We start from the raw sequence: 20,941 nt of genomic DNA, 5'->3' as shown, positions 1-20,941 counted from the left end.
TTATTTCCAAAACAAACTAAACTATTTACAATTGCTTGCAACGAGTTTTCATATTTTGATAACGGTTTATAACTTTCTCATTTTGAACTTCACGAAGTATATTTTTCTCAATATAAGTAACTAAACTAAATTTTATGATCCATTCTTTCACACTTTTTTAAAAAAACTTTGGGGGCACACTTAAAATTATGTCAAAATTATATAAGTATTATAGGAATTTAAGGGGGCACACCTTAAGTCCGCCCCTGTGCTAGATTCTTCCTTTCGGGGACATCCGATAAAATTGGAACGATACAAAGAAGATTAGCATTTAGCGTGGCCCCGGCGCAAGGATAACACGCACAAATGGAGAAATGGTCAAAATTTTTTGCATTGCTAGATTCTGAGTCTGAAGGTCCTGGAATTGAGTTATCTAATCTCTTGTCTGGTGTAGTGGCAATTGGAACCTGTTTTTTTGTTTCTGTATTCGTTCCCTGCTTGCTAAGAAAACCTCGCAAACTGTATTAATTGAACAAAATATTGATTCTAAGCACATATATTATATTGTCGTTTAGGTTCAAACAGTGTTGGAACTTTTCCAATGTCTATGCCAAGATTGGGATGTTACTAACCGTTGGAAAAAGAAGTATCAAAAAAGAATATCGTTGGCTGTTGGAAGACAAAGTTAAAAAAAAAAGAAAAAAGAAAAACCATACTTGTACAATTATAATCAAAAGGGTAAAAATAGAATCAATGCAACACGTGTATATATTTAATTAGCATATAATTGTTATGTAGGTAGACTGAAAAAAAATTAGTTGTCTCCATTTGGAAAAAAAAATGCCATACACTTGTTTTATATTTTTATGACTGTTTAAATTTTGTATTTTTTTGTAGTTTTAATACATTCTATGATTTTTAGTCAACTTTATATATTTTTTTATAAGTTTTCTTAAATTTTTATTTGATGTTACGTATAATTCGCCCAAAACTTGAACACTTATGAGTTGCATGTTTAAACTGAAACATTAGGGGCAATTTGACCGAAATTGATTTTGTTTTGGCAAATTTATTCCAAGAAAAATATCGTGAACTAATTTGTTCCATACCTCAAACATTGAGGACTAAAATATTTGGTCCATATGAATCATGTGATATTGAGGGTGTATTTAGAAAATTTTATGTAGCCATATTTTTGTAAGATTTTTCCTATATTGTGCTCTAAGAGCACAGGATAAGCACACTAAGTATAAGAAGTGGATCCACTTTAAATTTTAAATATTATCATCTCTCCCTAAATTTAGGAAGCTTTAGTGAAGAAATTTTAAACTTTTCCTAACAACTGACACTTGGATCCACCTCTTTCAAACTTTTTTGGACAATTAACACTCAGATCCACCTCTTTTAAACTTTTCTGGATAACTAACGCTCAGATCCACCTCTTGTCATGTGCCCTAAGAGTACTACTTTTCCGGACAACTAACATCCGAACACACCTCTTTAAAACTTTTTCGAACAACCAACACTCGGATCCATCTCTTATCATGTGCCCTAAGAGTACATAATAGAAGAACCCTTTTTATAACACCTAACCCTACCTATTATCATGTGTCCTAATGGCATAGAATAGAACAACACTTATAACTTGTTGGATGTGATATTTTAGAATGTGTTTTTTTTGAGGTGATTTAAAAACAATCTTCAATTTGCCTAAAAAAATTATAGGAGAGTGGCAAACCACCTCTTTCTTTGTGTCACACCTATCATTCTCTTTTTCCCACCACCACCTATAATCCTATTCCCTTTTGCCTCCCCACTCATTTTGCCCCTTTCCTCGACCAACCTACCCCAACCCTAAAACCTTGCCTCCTCAATCTCTCTTTCTTCTTTCCCTTGCTTCCACCAACCGAATTTGTTAAATTCTGATCGGATAGCAACTCGATTAAGTTACTAGGTCAGAGGTCAACTAGTCAGATCAGTTGAACCGTTCTAAAAAATCTACTAACAATAGCATGATGTCATAATTGTTTTATATTTATATTAGTTTTAGAAATATTAAAATTAAGTTTTTGGTTATATCGGCCAACCATACAAAATATTCTAAAAGTATTAGACTTGCAATCAAATATATACCTAGAAATTATATGTAAAAATGTAAATTCATGGCTAAAATATATCCATTCTCCAAAACTACTTTAAAAACTAAATTGAAACAAATTAACGCAAGTTGAAATCACTCATACTAAATTGATAAGGTGATAGGGATGAAAACTTCTTGATTTAGAGATTATTTAGGATTGCAAGTAATTTTGGTGGCGTTTTTTATTCCTATTAATGAATGAAAGTTTTACAATTTAAGTGATTCAAATTATGTTTGAAGAAAACAAGAAAGAAAAGTTTGAGAACCAAGTCAACCAGTCAAATCAAGTCACTGGTTTAGTCGATTTTGATAGTTTTGATTGATTTTTTACTAAAACGATTTTGTATTACAAACCAACTTGGAAAGAATGCTAGTTCATAGTCAGACCGGTCAATCCGGTCTGAATCTAACAACATTGCCACCAAACTTCCTGCTTCTTATATTGAGACCCTTTTTCTCATTAAAGGGGTTTTAGGTGAGCAAGAAAGAGGGAGTGGGCGAGTTGGTGGGGAAGGATAGAACGATGAGAGAGGGGTTGTGGAATGGTGGTAAAGAGGAGAAGAGAGTGATGGATTGATGGTAGGAAGGAAGGAAAGAAGGGGAGAAAAAGAGGGTCGTGGAGTGGTGATAGTAAGGGAGAAAAGGGTGATGGGTGAACTGGTTAAGTGGCAAGTTGGTTGGGTGAAGGAGAGAAATGAGGAGGAGTGGGTAGTGGTAGGGAAAGAGGAAGGGGATACCAGAATTCAAGAAAGGGGGTTGTTGGTGGGGAAAGAGGAATGGTGGTAGAGAAAGGAAGCATAATGTTGTATATGTGTTTTAAGTTGCTTTTGGTATCTTTTTTCTTGTTTTAGGGTGCTTTTGGAATGTTTTCAGGGTATTACTAAACACATGTATTTGAAGTATACATTTTCCCAAAAAAAAAATTGATGAGAGATATAGAAAGAAAAGGAGGACTTGAAAGTCGAATCACGTAGGGATAACAATAGATAAGGTAACACGAATACCCACTTGTACTTGACTCAATGCATAATTTGATTCAATGGATTATCATAAGATTTTGCTATAGAGCATAGGTTATCAATAGGGTTTGGTAAGAGATCCCAAAAAATCCCAATATCTGATACCTGACATATTACTAAAAATATAAATAAAAATATATATATGTGTGTGTGTGTCTGTATCTATGTATACATATATATAGTTTGTATATAAAATTTCATGATGGGGAGTTACGAAAATAAAGAAAAATAATATACAACTTTATTTTCCATGACATTCTTGTATCATTTTGTTCTTATTGTATTTTGACCATTCTGACACAATCTATCAATCTCTGAACTGATGTTCTTTTCTAAACTGTATGTGATAGGACTCTTAAACCATGGTTTTAACTTATGTTTTATCCTAACGGAATGTTTTAATCTTGATGCACTAAAATTTTAGTTTAACAAAAGTTAATTTTTAGAGTTTTTTAAACAATTTAGATACTTGTATAGTAGTTTCATGAATGAGTTGATAAGTTTAAATAGTGGGCAAAGGATATTCAATGGTTCATCTGAACTTGCGAGCAAGCAGGTATGGTAATCAAAATTAAACATATAGTGTTACCCCATAGGGTTTGATAAGATACTAATCTAAGCAGGTAAGCATTTGGTAGAAGGGATTTTAGAGGGTACCCTACTTACTGCCATCCTAGAATTAGGTAGTCCACATCTCATGATCACCTGTCCAATGTCTTTATCTAGGTACTAGGAGGGGATCACCGCGCGATGCGCGGTGTTAATTTCATATTGCCCAGAAAATGCCCAGATTTTCAAGTGGAGATATCATAAATCGTATGCATTGCATTTAAGTTATTTGGTTATAAAATGATTAAGCTTTTAAATAAGCAATGTTGTAAGAAAATCCAAGTAAATAAAGGTTTGCATCTAACATGGTGTCGAGAAAAAGATCGAAAAGAAAAAAATTGAGGCGAATAAAATTGAAGCTCATCAGTATGATTTTGTTTCATGTAGAGATGGGATGAAGTGTTGGGAGAAGTAAATGGGAGATTCAAAAATATTAAACAATGGGTAAACACTATTAATTTTTTCTATTATTCTGTGGAGGATTGATTATCTGTGGTGTTTTTAAAATTAGAACGAGCATTAATTTTGATGTTGTTCAATCGTTTCTATATTGTTTATCCAATTTTTTGCATGTAACATGAAAATCGGAACAACTAACGGAACAACTCTGGCCAGGAGAATGGAAGTGTGATACATGGTATTTAGGTGTACACTGAGAATGATCTATCCATGCAACAATCTATCTTCACAGTCAATGGAAACATTCCCTAACCGAAGTTTATTGTTGGGAGAATGAAATAACCAGTTGACAAATAGAAAGGTAGAATTCTTGGCGCACTTGAGTTTCATGCCATAACAGGCCATTTATATGAAATTAATTACTGATTATGCGGAAAAAGGTAGCAGGCAAACGGTGAAAGCATGCAAATTGCTCAATCCTGGCCATCTAACTTGCAATTTGCTGTGATGACAGATGTTGAATTATTTGAGCCCATACAATTAGGAGGCATATAATTAGTAAAAAGAATTATTGAATTAAAGAGGTAAGTGAAAATTGCAATTCAGTGTCATTAAGAATACAACCCACCGTAACTGGACAAAATTAGGAAGTACATAATAGGTCCAATATACACAATATGATGCACTGAAACAAAAGTTGGTCACTATCTTTACAAACAAAACCTCTTATTTAAAATGTAAAAGGTACATAACGTCTAAAATAATATGTATCCAAAAATGAGGCTAATAAATAATCACTGTAGATCCATGCAGGACAGACATAGAAATAATTCCAATCTTGATTCTAGGGGTGCATGACACTTCAATCATGATAATGCAAGGGAAACGGTAAGAGTTCTTCCACTCTTCGGGCTTTGACTCATTGCTAAGCAAAACAAGCCCAACAAATCATTAAGCATTCTCTCAAATAATTTACTTAATTTGAACTCAAGCCACACAATCAAATAACAGTAAGTATAAAGATATCTAATTGGGCCTAGAACAACAAAGCCTAAAGAAGTGTCAGATGTTTTAAATGAGGTTCTTTAATCTCCATATCTTGACTAATAACCTGCACGTAGAACAGCAAAAACATATTCCAAGGAAAGTGAAGAAAATTCTCTTAACAAATTTAGCAAGTCAGCAAAATGTTGAACTCAAAGTCATAGCTCAGGAAATCCTCATCAATCCATTTTAGCTATGAGGAGTAAAGACAAGTTAGATTAAATAGCTATCAATGATACAGTCAACCAAACACAGTAGCTCTAGTATGGTAAAAGAATATTGAAATGGTCAAATAATAGTGAATTTCCCAAAGAATAGGAAACTTAAATGACCAATGCCTATCTTAGCGCCAAGTAACCCAAGGGTCTTTTCTTGAAACTTAATCCCTAACTTTTTCTTAACATTTTAATCATTACAGTAATGACCATAATGATTTCAGTATCAGTATTTCAACTTGCACTTTTTCGCACACCTTTCTTCTTTTCTTTTATGTCCCTCCTCATACTGCCAATGCCTCTCATCCTTTTTTCAACAAGTTTATACCTATAAATATTGAAGTTCAAGAAATGAACCCAAAAGGTTAAAGATGAAATATACAAATTTATTACCAAGTAAAACTTACTCTAACAACAAAAGTGTAATCAATCTATAAAATTAATCAATGAAAAGAAACTAATGATTCGTTATTCAAAAGCCCATCAAAAGAAGATGACATTTTCACACTACAAAATAGTCTATCTAGATAGCCAAATAAGGAAGCTGACATGCTATGGAGTTCCAAATACGGATGTGCACAATATCTGCTCAACCAAGTCACCTAGTTTAAGATATTCTCACCTATCAATTAAATAGAAACTCAATTAATTAGAACTTATACTATCATTAAAACCCAAAAAAGGAAAACCAACAATAAAAGGTGAACAAACACCTACTTAAAGGCTATCTTCACCATTTGTTTATTCCTGGACCACAAATACAGATTCCTTCTTCCTGTAGTGGATACCAGAAAAAGAAGAAAGAAGAAAGAAAAGGTCAGAGATAAAAATCTGATGGGGAAAAATTTATCCCTGAGAAATTGCAATGGCAAAGTACCTTCGGTTGTGTAGACAATCATCTTTCTAGTCTTACTCTCAAACATATACTACTTTAGAAATATTGACTTGTCCTAAAAGATGCAGAGACAGAAATTGCATGAAGACCAGGTCCCATATTCAGTGAAAAAACAAGAAAAGAACAAAAGGATTCAACTTTTAACTGAGCAAAAAATGATTCCTGAACCAGCTTAGAGGTTTCTTCGAAAATCTTTAAACTTCTCTGCAAAAGTGAAAGTGAAAAGTCTTAACCTCGACCCTTTTGTTCCATATTAGTTAATGTTATTTATCATTTAACTTCTGATTTAACAGATGCACTTGATATAATTTTGGCAGATTTCATTTTGACAGGTAAAAAGATTCACTCAAAGCTAGTATTTAAAAGAAGAATATTAAAATCTAAAAACAAAAGGCCCAAAGTACCATGAAAAATATAGGAGCAGGAGTTTTACCACAATTTTTTGCCATCGTCCACAAACCTCTGTCATAGAGGGAAAGAGGGAAGGTCACAAATTGAAAAAGGAAACAAACCAGAGCAAAAAACTTGTGGACTAAAAAGTTTCTTACCACAGAGGTTGTTCTTCCTCACTCTGTAAAAATGCAAATTGTAATATGAAAGTATAAACGAAGTAAAAAGACGGGAAAAATCACAGATGAATGTGCGCCAAGAAAAGAAGCAATCAGTGTTTCTATAACAGGGGCTCTAGAATGCATAGGTGTTTTAGGGATTAAATGCTTCTAGAATGCTTTAAGAAACCACTATAACTCATACTTTCTGTCAAACAGCACCAGGAAAAATGTTTACAGAGGAAAACATTGATGTTCATGCCTATTTTTTAGCTAAAACCTAATAAATTCATCTTCCTTTCTATAAAAATAATAGTATAATCCAATAAAATAAAAGACAAAATAAAAACTTCAAGTGATTTGAGAGTAGAGACCGAAATTAAAAGGACAAAGTTTTTATCGGCAAAAAATAAATAAACAAATAAATCAATAGATAAATAAAGCAGAATAGATCTTTGGAGGACAGAAAAGGATGGAATATATCCACAAGTACTTGCATTTGCATCCCATAAAAGTTTTCATCTTTTTCCTGCAAAGATAATACTATAAAAATTAGGAAATCGGATAAATAAAACATAAGAGACATAAAATAAAATAAAAAATCTTAAGATATAAAGATTAGAAGATCAAAGTTCTTATCGCTAAGAAAATAATTGAGTAACAGAGATATTAAACCAAGCTTTATTAATTTTTAAGCAAATAAAGACCATTGGAAGAACAGAGAAAAGTTGAGTAAATCTACAAGTTATTTGTAGCTCATCTCATCTAAAAAGATCAGAAACAAAAGCCAGAAATTTTGGTAGAATTGTACGAACAAAGCGTGAAGAATCAAGGAAAACTTACAAAATCTAATTAAGGTGTTGAAGCTGATTTCTAACATTTCACCTGCAAGATCTAAGCACAAGAAAAAGAGACGGCAGAACACAAACTCAGAAGCATACTCAACAAGAAAATAAAAATAGCAGATCTCTGGGTTTATAAATACTTCCGACTTTCGCTGCTTTTGGATGAAGATTTTACTACGGCTTTCTTTGTTTGCTCAAAGAAGGTGATGGAAGAATAGTATTCAGACCTCTAGGTTATTAATCGAAAGATTAACAAATCTTAGCAGAAAAAATGTCTTTCTTTTGTAAATAAAGGAAACTATAAAACTTTAGGAAAATATTGGAGCTTACCAATTAAGATTATTTCTGTGTCTCATGCGTTTAGTAGCTTCATATCCAGACCAATTCTAACAAGGGAAAAAAATCAGTTAGAATCATATAATTGAAAAAAGGAAAGAGAAGAAAGGGAAAAGGGGGGAGGGGGGAAACGGGAAGGAAAAACAGAGAAAAAAGGACCAAATAAAAAACAATAAAAAGGAAGAAAGGAACAAAGAAATGAAAAGAAAAATGGAAGGGGAGAGGAGAGGAGCTCTGGAGAGCAACGAAGCGGCGAAGATGAATGAGGGGAAAGAAAACAAGGGAAGCCCTAAAACAAAATTTTTGGCACGTGAGAAACACATGATGGACGACCACCATCCAGCCAATAAAACTTGGCCACATCAGCACAACAACCACCATTCTTAACAGATCCATTCGCGCTTTTACTAGATAGGTTGATGACAACAAGGCAGGGAATCCCTCCCTCATCCTCTTGCGTGCTCTAAAATCTCCCCCCGTCCCCAATTTTTCTACTTCCACCCCTACCCCACTCCATACTTCTGTGGGTGCCCATGCAGTTGTTTAATTATATTTTTTATTTTTTATTTTAACAATATATATATATATAATAACAACAATGTAAATCACTTTTTTAGATTCTTAGCTAAATAATCAATGTGAAATCAAGGTTAAAATTCATTTTGATCTTTTCTAATTCATTTCTCTATTTTTAATAGAAAATCTAAACTTATAATCATCATATTTATTTAAACAATTTACAATATGTAAAAAATTGAAGTCAACTAAAAATAACTAAATCACGATTTTATCAAAAATTTATGATTTTTTTAGTTCTCAAATTATAATAGATATACATATATTATTGACATGTAGCTATAATGTGTATATCAAATTTAAACTCACAACTATCGTATTTATTTTTATTTTTGGTAAATAACTTACAATATGTAAAAAATTCAAGTAAACTAAAAATATAATCAAATAATTATTTTATCATACAAATTATGATGTATGCATACATCGTTGATATGTAGTTATAATGTGTACATGTATATATGTAGAAAACTATATATAAGTATTTATTTTTTTAACTTTATATTAGTACAAGAGATGGAGGGATGGGACAGGGATATTCTCCTCTGTCCCCTGCCCCCTTTAAAATGGGCGGAAAAAATTCTCCCTGCTCTTACACCCACCTGACCCCACCCCCGGCCCCATGACCCTCCCGTGAGCATTCGACCCGTTACCATCCCTATCTTTAATAGCTAAATTGGGTGTTGGCTGTTGGGAACATGCTAAAACTACTATTAGAGCACCATTTGAGCAATCTCTGCATTTATTTTTGGAATGGGCCTTACCCTCTCTGTGGTTTTCCGTTCTGGCTTTTGTGAGCTCTTTGACTTTGTAGATTTGCATGATGCAAATTGATGATTAGAATTTCATTCCCAGGCCCAAAAACATGGGCCTGAATCTACCAACTTTCATAGTATTCCTCTTGCGCTTTGTGCGGAGGCCATAGGACAACTGGTATGTACTGGTGCCATAGAATTTTCTATTAAGCTCCAGTCAATTAAGAATCAAATTAACTAGTAGAATTTTCTATAGAAAACATTTCATAAATATTTATAACTTTAAACAACATTGCCCTTAGAAACCGCCACTTTGCCTGACTAAAAAAAATATATACCCGCTGATCATGTCTATCAAATTTATCAACAAACTGTGTGAATAAAAACACTCCATTTTGTTTTTTTTTTACCAAGGTGTATTATTCAACGAAATATTTTTTTTACTTGGAGAAACCAAGATGAAGCTGTTCACTTATCCACAACTTTAAAGGACTAAACTTGAAAATTTTAATTTAACTATGACTTTTAAAGACCAAATTAATCTATAATGTTATTCAATGGTAAAGGGCACTTTTTCTCCAACATTATTAGCTAAAAGCCTAAGACTAAAAGAGACTCCAATAACGTCATTAATGGTTCACCTTCTTCTTCCACCTGCAATGTTGTTGTACTTCAACTAGATTTGTCATTCAGAGATTGATGTCCCTGAAAAACATGAGGAATATTACTGTCAATCACGCTATGCTTTTCGACAGCTAGCAACGACTTGGTAAATTAAAAAAAAGGTATAAGAATTAGCAAATTGAAAATAAATTCATAGTAAACACAATGGTGCTAGGGTCTTAGTAGTTTGTTCATTTGAGAAATAGTATAGGTACAACTGGGTTAGGCGCAATTCTATATAGTTGTTATACTTCTTTTAAAATTTGGTGTAGGTGCGCTTACAGACCAAGGCCCTATTTGACAAGTGAATTTTTTGGGTGTTTGTCTAAAATTTTACTGTAGCTTACTGTAGAAGTTTTTTAAATTTTTTTTGAAATATGTAAATTTTTGAATATTTTGAAGTGTAGTTTAAAAATTTTGAAAAGTTTTTTGAGGTTACTGTAGTTAAAGTTTTTAAAAAACTTGTAGCAGACAAACGTGGCAAAAAACTCAAGTGCCAAACAGGGCCCAAGTTATATTTACCTATTGAGTTGATACGTATGAATAAAATTTACGCATATAACAAAATTATATAATAGTACACTGAATTATGTAAGAACAATAACTGTATATCCGCATGAAAATTCTGACCTTATCTACATCTGGTTTGTTTACTTGTTAGTTTGTGCATGACAGAGACACCAACATGAAGCAATCACAGTAAAAGCAACAATTATGAGCCTCTTTGACGCTTTCTCCATATATTCTCGAGAATGATTTTTGCAGCTGCAAATGACTGGTCTGTTTACTTTAAATTTTGACAAAATAGAAGTATTAATCATGAAAAGTTACAAGTGCGTTATATATTTATTCAACAAGTACAATTTTTTTTGGATTACTTACATTTACCTCCCTTGAGATTTGACCAAATAACGAATCGATCCCTGAGATTTGGACAAATAATAGTCCACCCCTTTGAATAACCAGACATTTAACAATTACCCACCTGCTATTAAGAGACGTTAGTGATTCTACTTGACATCAGGAAAAATAAAACTTGGAATGATGAAATTGCCTTTATTGTATTCAACTGTCATCAAGATTAATTATAGTTTCGAAAATACCCTTTTCATTAAAAAAAAAATATAATATTGGGATTATAATTCTTTATTATTCACATCCCAATCACGTTTGACTTGCCTACCTTTATCTGTACAAAAAGAGAAAAGAAAAAGACTTCCCCATTTTTTCCCAAGTTTAACGAGCACAAAAACTTCAAGATAAATTGGTTAAATAGCGCCCAAAGGAAAATTAGTATGTTTTGTATTTAACATAAATTAAATATGTGAAAGTTAAAAAAAAAAAAAGAAATTACCCATAACATACTAGCTCTTTATGGGAAATTGGCAAGTTTTGTATTTAATGCGCTATTTAACCAATTTTTCATATTTAAAAAAATTTACAAAAATTAAAATAACGTATTTGAAAGTTGCGCTTTTCAAAATAACGTATTTGAAATTTACAAAAATTAAAATAATGTATTTGAAAATTTGAGTCTTAAATATGAAAAATTGGTTCAATAGCGCATAACATACCAGCTCTTTATGGAAAACTGGCAGGTTTTGTAGTATATTTTGTACTAGTTCTTTATGGGAAACATACCAGCTCTTTATGGGAAAAATTGGTTAAATAGCGCCCAAAGAAAAACTAGTATATTTTGTATTTAACATAAATTAAATATGTGAAAGTTAAAAAAAAAAAAGAAATTGCCCATAACATACCAGCTCTTTATGAGAAACTGACAGGTTTTGCATTTAATGCACTATTTAACCAATTTTTCATATTTAAACAAATTTATGAAAATTAAAAGAACGTATTTGAAAGTTGTGCTTTTTAAAATAACGTATTTGAAAATTTGAGTCTTAAATATGAAAAATTGGTTAAATAACGCATAACATACCAGCTCTTTATGAAAAACTGGCAGATTTTGTAGTATGTTTTGTACCAACTCTTTATGGGAAACATACCAACTCTTTATGGAAAAAATTGGTTAAATAGCGCCCAAAGGAAAACTAGTATATTTTGTATTTAACATAAATTAAATATGTGAAAAAAAAAAGAAATTACCCATAACATACCAGTTTTTTATGGAAAATTGGCAGGTTTTATATTTAATACGCTATTTAACCAATTACATAGCCTATATTGATATCTCAAATCCCTACTTACATACCAGCTCTTTTTATTTTCTTTTTTATGTTATCATAAGCAAATAACAAGCCCCACTATACCGTACTCCATTTCAGCAAAATAACCTGAGTCTGCTTCCGCATACCCTCGCTGCTGCCTCTCGACTCACTCTGGCTTTCTCCTAAGTTAAGAAAAACTCGGAAAGCTTCTTAAAATATTCGCACTGATCAAGTGTCATGCACGCATATAATGGCTAGTACCTTGCCTAGTTTTGACCAGCCAGATTATTTAGGAAACTTGAAATTTGGCAACCCGAGTTCATCGTACCGTCAGTTACTTATAGGAAAGTAAGAACACCGAATAAGGAAGTTGCCCGATATCTGACGTTTTATACGTATATAAGTATAAACTAGAGGAGGAAAAATTAAGAAAGAGGCAATCTGCTCAGCTAATTAAAGTGCGCTTAATTAGAAGAAGCAGGAGACAAGATGATGATGATGAACTCAGGCGGTTGTATTGCTGCTGGGTGCATCGATGCCCAATCTCCTGTCAAACTAAGCCCGGCAAAGCTTCAGCAGTGGGCAGAAGCTGACAGAGAATTCTTGAGAGCAATATGCATGAACAAAGGCTACTTAGGCAGCCCCTCTTGTTCATCTCCCATGGCCACCCCTAAGAACAACATTGACGTCGGGAGGCAAAGGTATCTGAGGAGTTATAAGTTCAGCTAGAAAGAAACTTTTGCTCAGAGGACAAAGAAGCTATGGCTCAAAGTCAAGCACGAGTCCAAGGTTGATTCCGATCATCATCATCATCATCAGGAAGGGTCTGCAGCTGGACGCCCGGCTTGTTCTGGTCTTATTTACATCTCTCGCTTGTATTTTGTTTGCCAGGTAGACAACGTACTGCAGTTTTTGATTTTTATCTTAGTGATTTAAGGATTAAGCAACCATAGAAAGATAGGATTTCATGGAAAGAGAGTTCAAGAAGAGTGAGAGTGTAGTATGATAATCTGATGTTAGGATAGTGGGGGGTTGAAGTGATAAAGTGTTTGTCTATATTGTTTCCCGCCTAAAGGCTAAAATGGTAAGTACATATTTCTATTTTTATGTCTTTAAAATTTGATGGAAATCAATAAAGGTTGTTCAGACTTTTGGCTATTTCCGTTTCATATAACTGACAAACTTAACATGGGAGAGTAATTTGTTATTTGTCCAAATTTCAGAGATCGATTCGTTATTTGGTCAAACCTCAAGGGAGGTAAATGTAATTAACCCTTTTTTTTTTTTTAAGAGTAAGGAAAACTATGCGACACCAAAAATATTCGATTTTGAATTTTACTAACTAGAACTAGTAGTGACAATTAAAAGACCAAGCAATATATTCTCTAATCAATGATCGATGGATATTCGATTTTTACGAGGTACTTGATCTGTTTAATTAGGGAGCAACGGGGGATAAAACAAACGTTGGGGAATACAAATTGCATTTCTTTGTTCAAAAGTTATCACGTATTCACGTGTGCCTAAGCCTCCAAACATGATAAGATTAAGCAGGTATGTATCCAAGAGCTACGGTTAAGAATTGTATTAAGTAACAATTAAAAGACACCTAAACTTTAATTATCCCTTGGAAAACATCAAATTTTCAATACTAAATTCTATCTACATTGACCAAGTTATTAAAGAACAGCTTAGTTGGTATGTAAGACGTTCCTCCTATAATAAAAAACTTTCAAGTTATCAAAAGGTATAAACTCTTTTTTGTCAAAAATAATAAATAAATAAATAAATAAAAATTAGTACTAAGTTCAGTACAAAGATGAAGTTCTTCATTGATCCACATCTTGTAGGGCACAAACATAAAATGTTTAATCTAACAGTAACTTCTAAAGACCAGATTAAATGACCAAAATAATTATTCAAGGCCTTTCATCCATGTACCAAATAAATGCCAATATAGATAACAATCGACTTTATTACAGGATGACCCAAATCAAACGTACACTGTACAGTGAAAGACAAGTACAAGCAAAAGAGTAAAGTGAACAACATCAAGAAAAATACATATCGGCGCTTAATACATGACACTACTGCATCTGATTTCTCACATGCTTTATTATTGAAGGCGCCCTACAAATCCCTTGGTTCTACAAGAGATGAAATCAAGTGATAATTATGGAGAAACTAGACACACTGTTTGAAGGGCAAGAGGGCGATATATTTACAACTCGTCTTGCGACAAAGTCGGGTTTGACACCGCCTATCAGTAGAGCATCGGGAAGGGCAAATTCCTCCAGTATCAGTTAAAGTTGACTCCACAGTTGTTATCAATTGTTCAGCTATAGCTTCAGCCTCAGCTGGTTGGACTCTTGAGGCTTCCACCTTTGCTATTGGCCCCCCTATGACCACTGCAAATGAATTTTGCAAGTTCAGCTCAACAGTTTATAGTTTAAAACTACACCAATCATATTGGTTAACTCGTCAAATAGTTTGTGTTGTTCGTTTTTCATTGCATCTCAAGTTATTTCGAATGCTTAATGTCCCTGTAGATCATGAGCAGTTTCTATGTCTTCACACTAAAATTTTCAAATAAGGAGTCGATACGGGTAAATTTTGATAAGATTTAGCAATTTAAGATTAAACTTAATAATGATCATTAGACCTCAATAGTTACTGAAGTCCCATGTCAACGTGTCTGTGCTTGTTTTAGCGTGTTTGTGTGCTATGGGTGAACCAGAAGCTGAGATATGCAAAAAGCTCGGTGAGGAAGTCTAACATCTACGTACATAATTGAATATAATTGAGAACTTTTAGAATTTCAGTGGAACATAAAATGATTTCTAAAATCTTAGGAGAGGCAAATTCTGCATTTTACAAATATATATATATGTAAGAAACCTTAACTTTTATGGGATGTGGAAGCATTTTTCTTTAATTTGTGTGTGCATGCAGGAGGGAAAGACTTACATGAAGCAATCACAAAGAAAGCAAATAGTATCAGCTTTTTTGATGCTTTCTCCATTTCTTCTCAATGCTGAATTTTAGAGCTACAAATGACTGGCTAGAGATCTCCTAGGCAAGTCTGATGGTTCAAGTCTCAGTTCACAGAGCGGTATATATAGGGCAGAAAAGTGTGGTTGCTTCTTTTCTGCACTTTCAATAATTATAAATTCGTAGTTGATGCTTCGCAGTATATATCACATGGGCTACATCCACTAAAAATAAACCCCATCAGCCATTCTGAACAAGAAACAAGTGGTACTAAGTAAGACAAAAACCTCTGTGTCAATCCTAGTCAGGTATTGTGATGGATTCAAAATTTTTTACTGTGAGTAAATACGTACTCTACCACACTTTTCTGTGAGTAAATATATCGGAATAATGTAGTTCCAATGGTTTGGTTTCCATGCACATGCAAGATTCCGTGCAAATGCTAGGACTGCTTAATAACTGATTATGACAAAAGAATTAAAAAAAAAAACTGATGATGACAAAGCAATGAGTTATCATTACATTTAACAAGTAGATTAGCTACATCAACTAAGATTAGGTCTTAATAGTTGTTGAAGTCTTCACACAAAAATTTTCAAAAGTAAGGAGTTGTTACGAGTAAAATTTGAGATAAGATTTAGCAATTTAAGATTAAATAAAATTAAGCTTAATAATGATGTTTAGGTCTCAATAGTTATTGAACACCCAAGTCAACATGTCCGTGCCTCTTTAATGTGTTTGTGGGCATTGGTGAAACCAGAATTTGAGATTTAATGTGTTTTCTAGTTTTGTATCTTTAATTAGATTTAAGATTTAGATATTTCGGTAGATGAAATCAGGGATTACCACTCTAATGTCCATAAACTAGATGTTGATTTTCAGTTCTCAAATCCGGATGAGCTGTCAAAAGTAGTCAGAACTGCATAAAGATAATGTACACTACAATGTCAAGATAACAGTTGAATGAAAGAATTGGCGGAGCCTGTAATGAGATTGGCAACTACATGAGGAAAGCTTGCCCCCAGTACTGATAACTTGAACTTTCAGTTTTCAAATCGACCAACAGACAAACATCTGGTAAAAAGTACTTTTGACTCTATACATGCGTCCTCCATGCCAATCTTTTTGAGGTCAATAATCTCTTAATATGATAAGAACAAGGTTCATCATTGATGATTGTCAAATATATGTGTCTACGGATGCATTGCTAATCGATTTTACGCTTCTTATATTGTCACTTTTCATCTCGCAGCTCTTCTTCTTTGATTTAAATTCCATATCCAATTGCTCAATAAACAGAAAGGGAAATTCAAGATCCAAAAGAACCAAGAATGTAGAAGCATCGGTTTGCTTATTCTAGTCTGGACGTGTATGAGATATTTCAGAAATGATGACATCTCTGAAGTCATGAAAAAGAGGTAGAGATGGAAGGAATCTACTAATGTATTGGACAAACAATCTCTTTCCAAGTATAAAACAAAGAATCCAGTACCAGATCAGAATATAAATCTCTTGCCACATAAACACAACAACACACACACACATATTTAAAAGCTCAAGCTATTAGCAAAATTTGTGGAATAAAAGCACCAGATAAAGAAATAAAAACTTAGTCAGTATTGTTGGAGGCTTATATAACAGTTACAAGATGAACAAGGAGAAGAGATTTTCTGATTAACACAAACAGGTTGATTACGAGCTGAGATGTGTATGTAAGTGAAGATAATGCAAAACTTGGTTACCTTACAAAACTAAGAGCCTTAAATTCTGAATTCTCTGTACCAGTTAAAAACAGAATATTGATGCAGTTGACTAAAGAAAACAGCTATTAAGAAAAGATGTTAATCTTTCTATGTGAGGTAAAGAGTTTTTATAGAAAACAAGGCCTATATTGCAATTAAGGAAACATGTTAATAACATTAGAATTGTTATTCTTTGCTAAAATATTCCCCAGTTACAGGGTTTAAAAGTCTGCTATCAAACCACACAATTTACAGCAAGCAGGACTCATCTCTACAAGATACAAAACTAAAAAAAAGGTTCTTTCACCGTGGTCCTCTCATGAGGTACCCTTATCGATACTTTATATATGTGGTATATAATCAACAATATGTAAGAGTCATTTAATATCTAGCAAAGCATGCAAGCAAGAAATTAATGTTGTCACCTACCCCCAAGAAAAAGAAATTAATATTGATATCTTCTTAAATTTTAATGTAGTACAGCATGATGGTTCCATTTTTATGTATTGATTGCTTCATTAATGTTGATATGGATACGTATCTAACTCGGGTTCTCACGCCGAATTAGTTGGACAGCAAGTTATTTACATAAATTTATTTGTTTGTATTATAAATATATTTTTAATCATATTTTTATTTTACAGGTATCATGTCAAAAAAGTACCACACAATCGCATCGGCCAGAATTTAATATATTTAATTTTATTAAAAATTGCTACAATATTTTATATATAAAAAATTATTCTAAATAATCTCTTATCCGACAACACGGTTGCATTGGCCAAAATGGAGTATATTTTCGTTGGATGAGAGGGCAGCTCCTTTGGCGCGAAAGATAAAGCACCTTATATCATTCACATCTGATGTGATGTGGCTGTGGAACCCGCTTGATAATGATAACATGGCAATGTGATTTTAAGCAAATCTATCATTTTGTGGGAAAGGTTCGATAGACAGCAATAATTTCATTTTTATTTTTCCTTGCATGAGAAGAGTGGGACTCAAATGATAATGTGATGTGGTATTTAAATTTTGGTCCCAAATGATGATGTAATGTTGTGTGACTCGTGAAACTAAATTTTGTATCAACTAATTAACCGTGCATATATACATAATATTGAAGTTTAAATTGTGATTAATTGTCATTCATCTCGTTCCACTTATGCATACTTTTTTTTTTTTTTTGTCGACTGGAGGGTATCCTGGTCAATTGACTAGACTAATCCCCCAGGCTGGAAGAGCCCGCCCCAAGGATTCCAGCGCGGTACGGGGAGAGAGTCGAACACGGGACCTTGCTCCTGAAAAGGAGGCTACTGGACCGGTCACACTAACCCACGGGGGCACTTATGCATACAATGTTACCATATATATATATATATATACTAACTTTATCCAAGAGGAAAAAGCAATTGAAGATTAATTAAGATTAAACTTAATAATGGTTATAGGGTCTCGAGTTATTGTTTGTTCATCTCCTAGTGTATTTGTGTGCGCATGCTTTTGAGAGAGAGAGAGAGAGATTAGCTAGAAGCAATCACAAGTAAAACCCATCAGTTTCTTTGGTCCGTAATGACTGGCTAAAGATCTTCTGAATGCGTTTGATGGTTCTGTCCCCAGTGCAAATGAAGTTGATTTTTTTTAAAAAATTTGTACGTCCTACTGGGAAATGGGAATAGCATCTTTTGTTCACAAGCCCATTATATAAACTTTTGAAAATCAATTGAAAATCGATCTCTTGTGCATGTAAAACTTTACGTCCATTGTTCCCAAAAGAGAGGGAGGGAAAAAAAGAAAAACCACTTGCTTATAAAAATAAGAACAATAATTATAATAAAGAAAGGAAAAAGAAAAAAACAAATGTGGGGGTGTGTTTGGATAGGCATTATTTGCTAAAAAAAGTGTTCGCTTGTACCATAAATATATTTTTCAAAACATATTTTTATCTTTTCAATAATTTTTTATCTCACATACATATTTTTATCATACATATCACAAAATGTACTATAACAAATATTTTAAATAATATTTCAAATAATCTCCTATTGAACATTATACTTTTTAATAAAATTTACTCTTTCAATTCTAATCTAGACCTTGTGCAATTTTCAATACTGGATACAAGTTTTCACCATATCGAATGTTTGAATACAAGAGGGAGGAGTACCATGAATTTTGGTTTTAAGTGTGTACGAAGAATTTAGCTCCTCCTATAGATATACCTTGATTATTGACATCCTCAAGAAAGTCAAATGTATTACTTTAGCAACCATCACTACAATAAAGGTAGAGAGCAGCATTAATCGACAAATTGAGGAAATTAACACGTGACTAATTTTGCATGGACATTCTACTCAAACCCGGAACTCATAGGAGGGACTGGCTTCCAAAAATTCACGAAGGACTGGTCCAAAATTTCGGTTGAGGCACAATAATTTAGATGGACCAGAGAGGACAATAATTTAATTAGGATAGACTGGTCCCAGAATTCCTTGGAAATACAATATTTAGGATGGACTTGTCCCAAAATTCTATGACACATGGCAAGAATAGTCACATTCGTGGGGGTAGGTGATGTTAGCGTCAATTTGAGGAACATAGGGCACGGACTGGAATGATGTACCTCATTTTTTTAGATCAACATTGGCATCCAACAATGTAGCATGACCATCCAAATAATGAAAAACGTGAAGTGGATGATTTCCTCTTTTAGTGAATATTTATGGTGTAATTAATATCCTTTTATCGCACTTATCTCACATTAATCTTGGAATATGTTGTGTCTATTCGAATATGTGATTAATGTTCATTTCTTATATAAAAATATAACTCCAATGAAGAAATATTTATAAACACTTTCTAAAACCCTTCCATTTAGCGATAAGAATTCTGAGTTATACTTCTACAAGTGACTAGACATGAGATAACTCCTATTCCATAAGAGTTGTTAAATCCTTATCGGTTATTCATCATCTTTCCATACTTCTTGTATATACCAATTTGCTAATGTTGTGAGCATTACCTGTTACAGGAGCAATCATATAACAAATAAAATATAACTGTCTGTACTCAAGATATTATGATAACTTTAAATCTAAAGATCACTTACACAAATGTCACTTAGAAATTAATCTTTTTGCACTTAAAGAATGTCTCTATGCAGATCAATTTAGTGAACTTAATCATCCTATCAAGTACACATATACTAGTTTAGATGTCTCACATATCACAGTAGATGAGGTCTACTACTTCTCATATAGAAGCAGCATAGTATATGTTAGTCTAACTGTATTAACAATGCCCTTTTTTGTTATTATTTTAATTAGAGATATTTAAGAGTAAACCTTATCTATAACCTAATGAATCTTACCATCATAATTTTAGGACAAAAAAATTAAAAAATTTTTTAAAAAAAACTTGATGACAAAGCAATGAGCTAGCGTGACATTTAATAAGTAGATGGGTTACATCAACTAAAAGTAACCCCTATCTCCAATAGAACATATATACGTACTGAATAAGGAAGAAGTGGTACTAATCACGATACCTGTCTGTCAACCCTTAGTTAGGTTTGTGATTGGATTGAAAATTTTTAAACGACAGATCATGTTATTACTGTATTTATCACCAATTTTAAGTCCTAAAAGCGTGTCCAAGACACTATTCAATTTTTATTATTTCTTTATGATAATATCTAAAAATTGACTGAAAATTTGACTTTGTGGATGTAAAATTTTGTATGGTTTGATCAGAAAAGAGAAAGAGGAGAAAATAAAAATAAAATAAAAACAACTTACTTAAAAGAGGGATAATTTTGGTTATCTCCCCTGTGGTTATTGATAATTCACTTGCAGCCCCTTAGGTTTTGAATTTTATATGCCTCTCCTGTTTTGAGCTCTAATGTAATAAAAAGCATATAATGTAGTTCTAGTTGCATGTCAAGAGGTCAAATCTCTGCACCTGTAATTAAATTGATCAAAAGGTGTACAATAGTTCATCCTTTCGTCTAGAGATGGGTTT

General features: G+C 32.9%; 2 long non-coding RNA genes and 1 pseudogene across 12 annotated transcripts; 1 reads left to right on the top strand and 2 right to left on the bottom strand.

The window, feature by feature from the left end:
• Positions 1–257: 257 nt before the first annotated feature.
• Positions 258–368, top strand: LOC140013152 (U6 spliceosomal RNA; annotated as a pseudogene).
• Positions 369–4,735: 4,367 nt separating this feature from the next.
• On the bottom strand, positions 4,736–8,340 carry LOC140013006 (uncharacterized). 11 transcript variants are annotated; one of them, XR_011820072.1, is made up of 5 exons: positions 8,024–8,332; positions 7,692–7,742; positions 6,123–7,377; positions 5,955–6,027; positions 4,736–5,071 (listed from the first exon to the last, which is right to left on the bottom strand). It is a non-coding gene; the product is annotated as an uncharacterized lncRNA (long non-coding RNA). The 11 variants fall into 11 exon arrangements; XR_011820064.1 differs by having other exon boundaries at positions 4,736–5,733; positions 8,024–8,327; XR_011820066.1 differs by lacking the exon at positions 4,736–5,071 and having other exon boundaries at positions 5,352–6,027; positions 6,123–6,180; positions 6,283–7,377; positions 8,024–8,324.
• Positions 8,341–14,148: 5,808 nt separating this feature from the next.
• On the bottom strand, positions 14,149–15,357 carry LOC140012617 (uncharacterized). The gene is made up of 2 exons (XR_011819800.1): positions 15,159–15,357; positions 14,149–14,599 (listed from the first exon to the last, which is right to left on the bottom strand). It is a non-coding gene; the product is annotated as an uncharacterized lncRNA (long non-coding RNA).
• Between the last annotated feature and the right edge of the window lie 5,584 nt (positions 15,358–20,941).

This window comes from Coffea arabica, chromosome 8e (genome assembly GCF_036785885.1).
Source record: "Coffea arabica cultivar ET-39 chromosome 8e, Coffea Arabica ET-39 HiFi, whole genome shotgun sequence".
Classification (NCBI taxonomy): domain Eukaryota; kingdom Viridiplantae; phylum Streptophyta; class Magnoliopsida; order Gentianales; family Rubiaceae; genus Coffea; species Coffea arabica.
The sequence above is the reverse complement of the archived record's forward strand: the minus strand, read 5'-3'. Positions and strand labels throughout refer to the sequence as shown.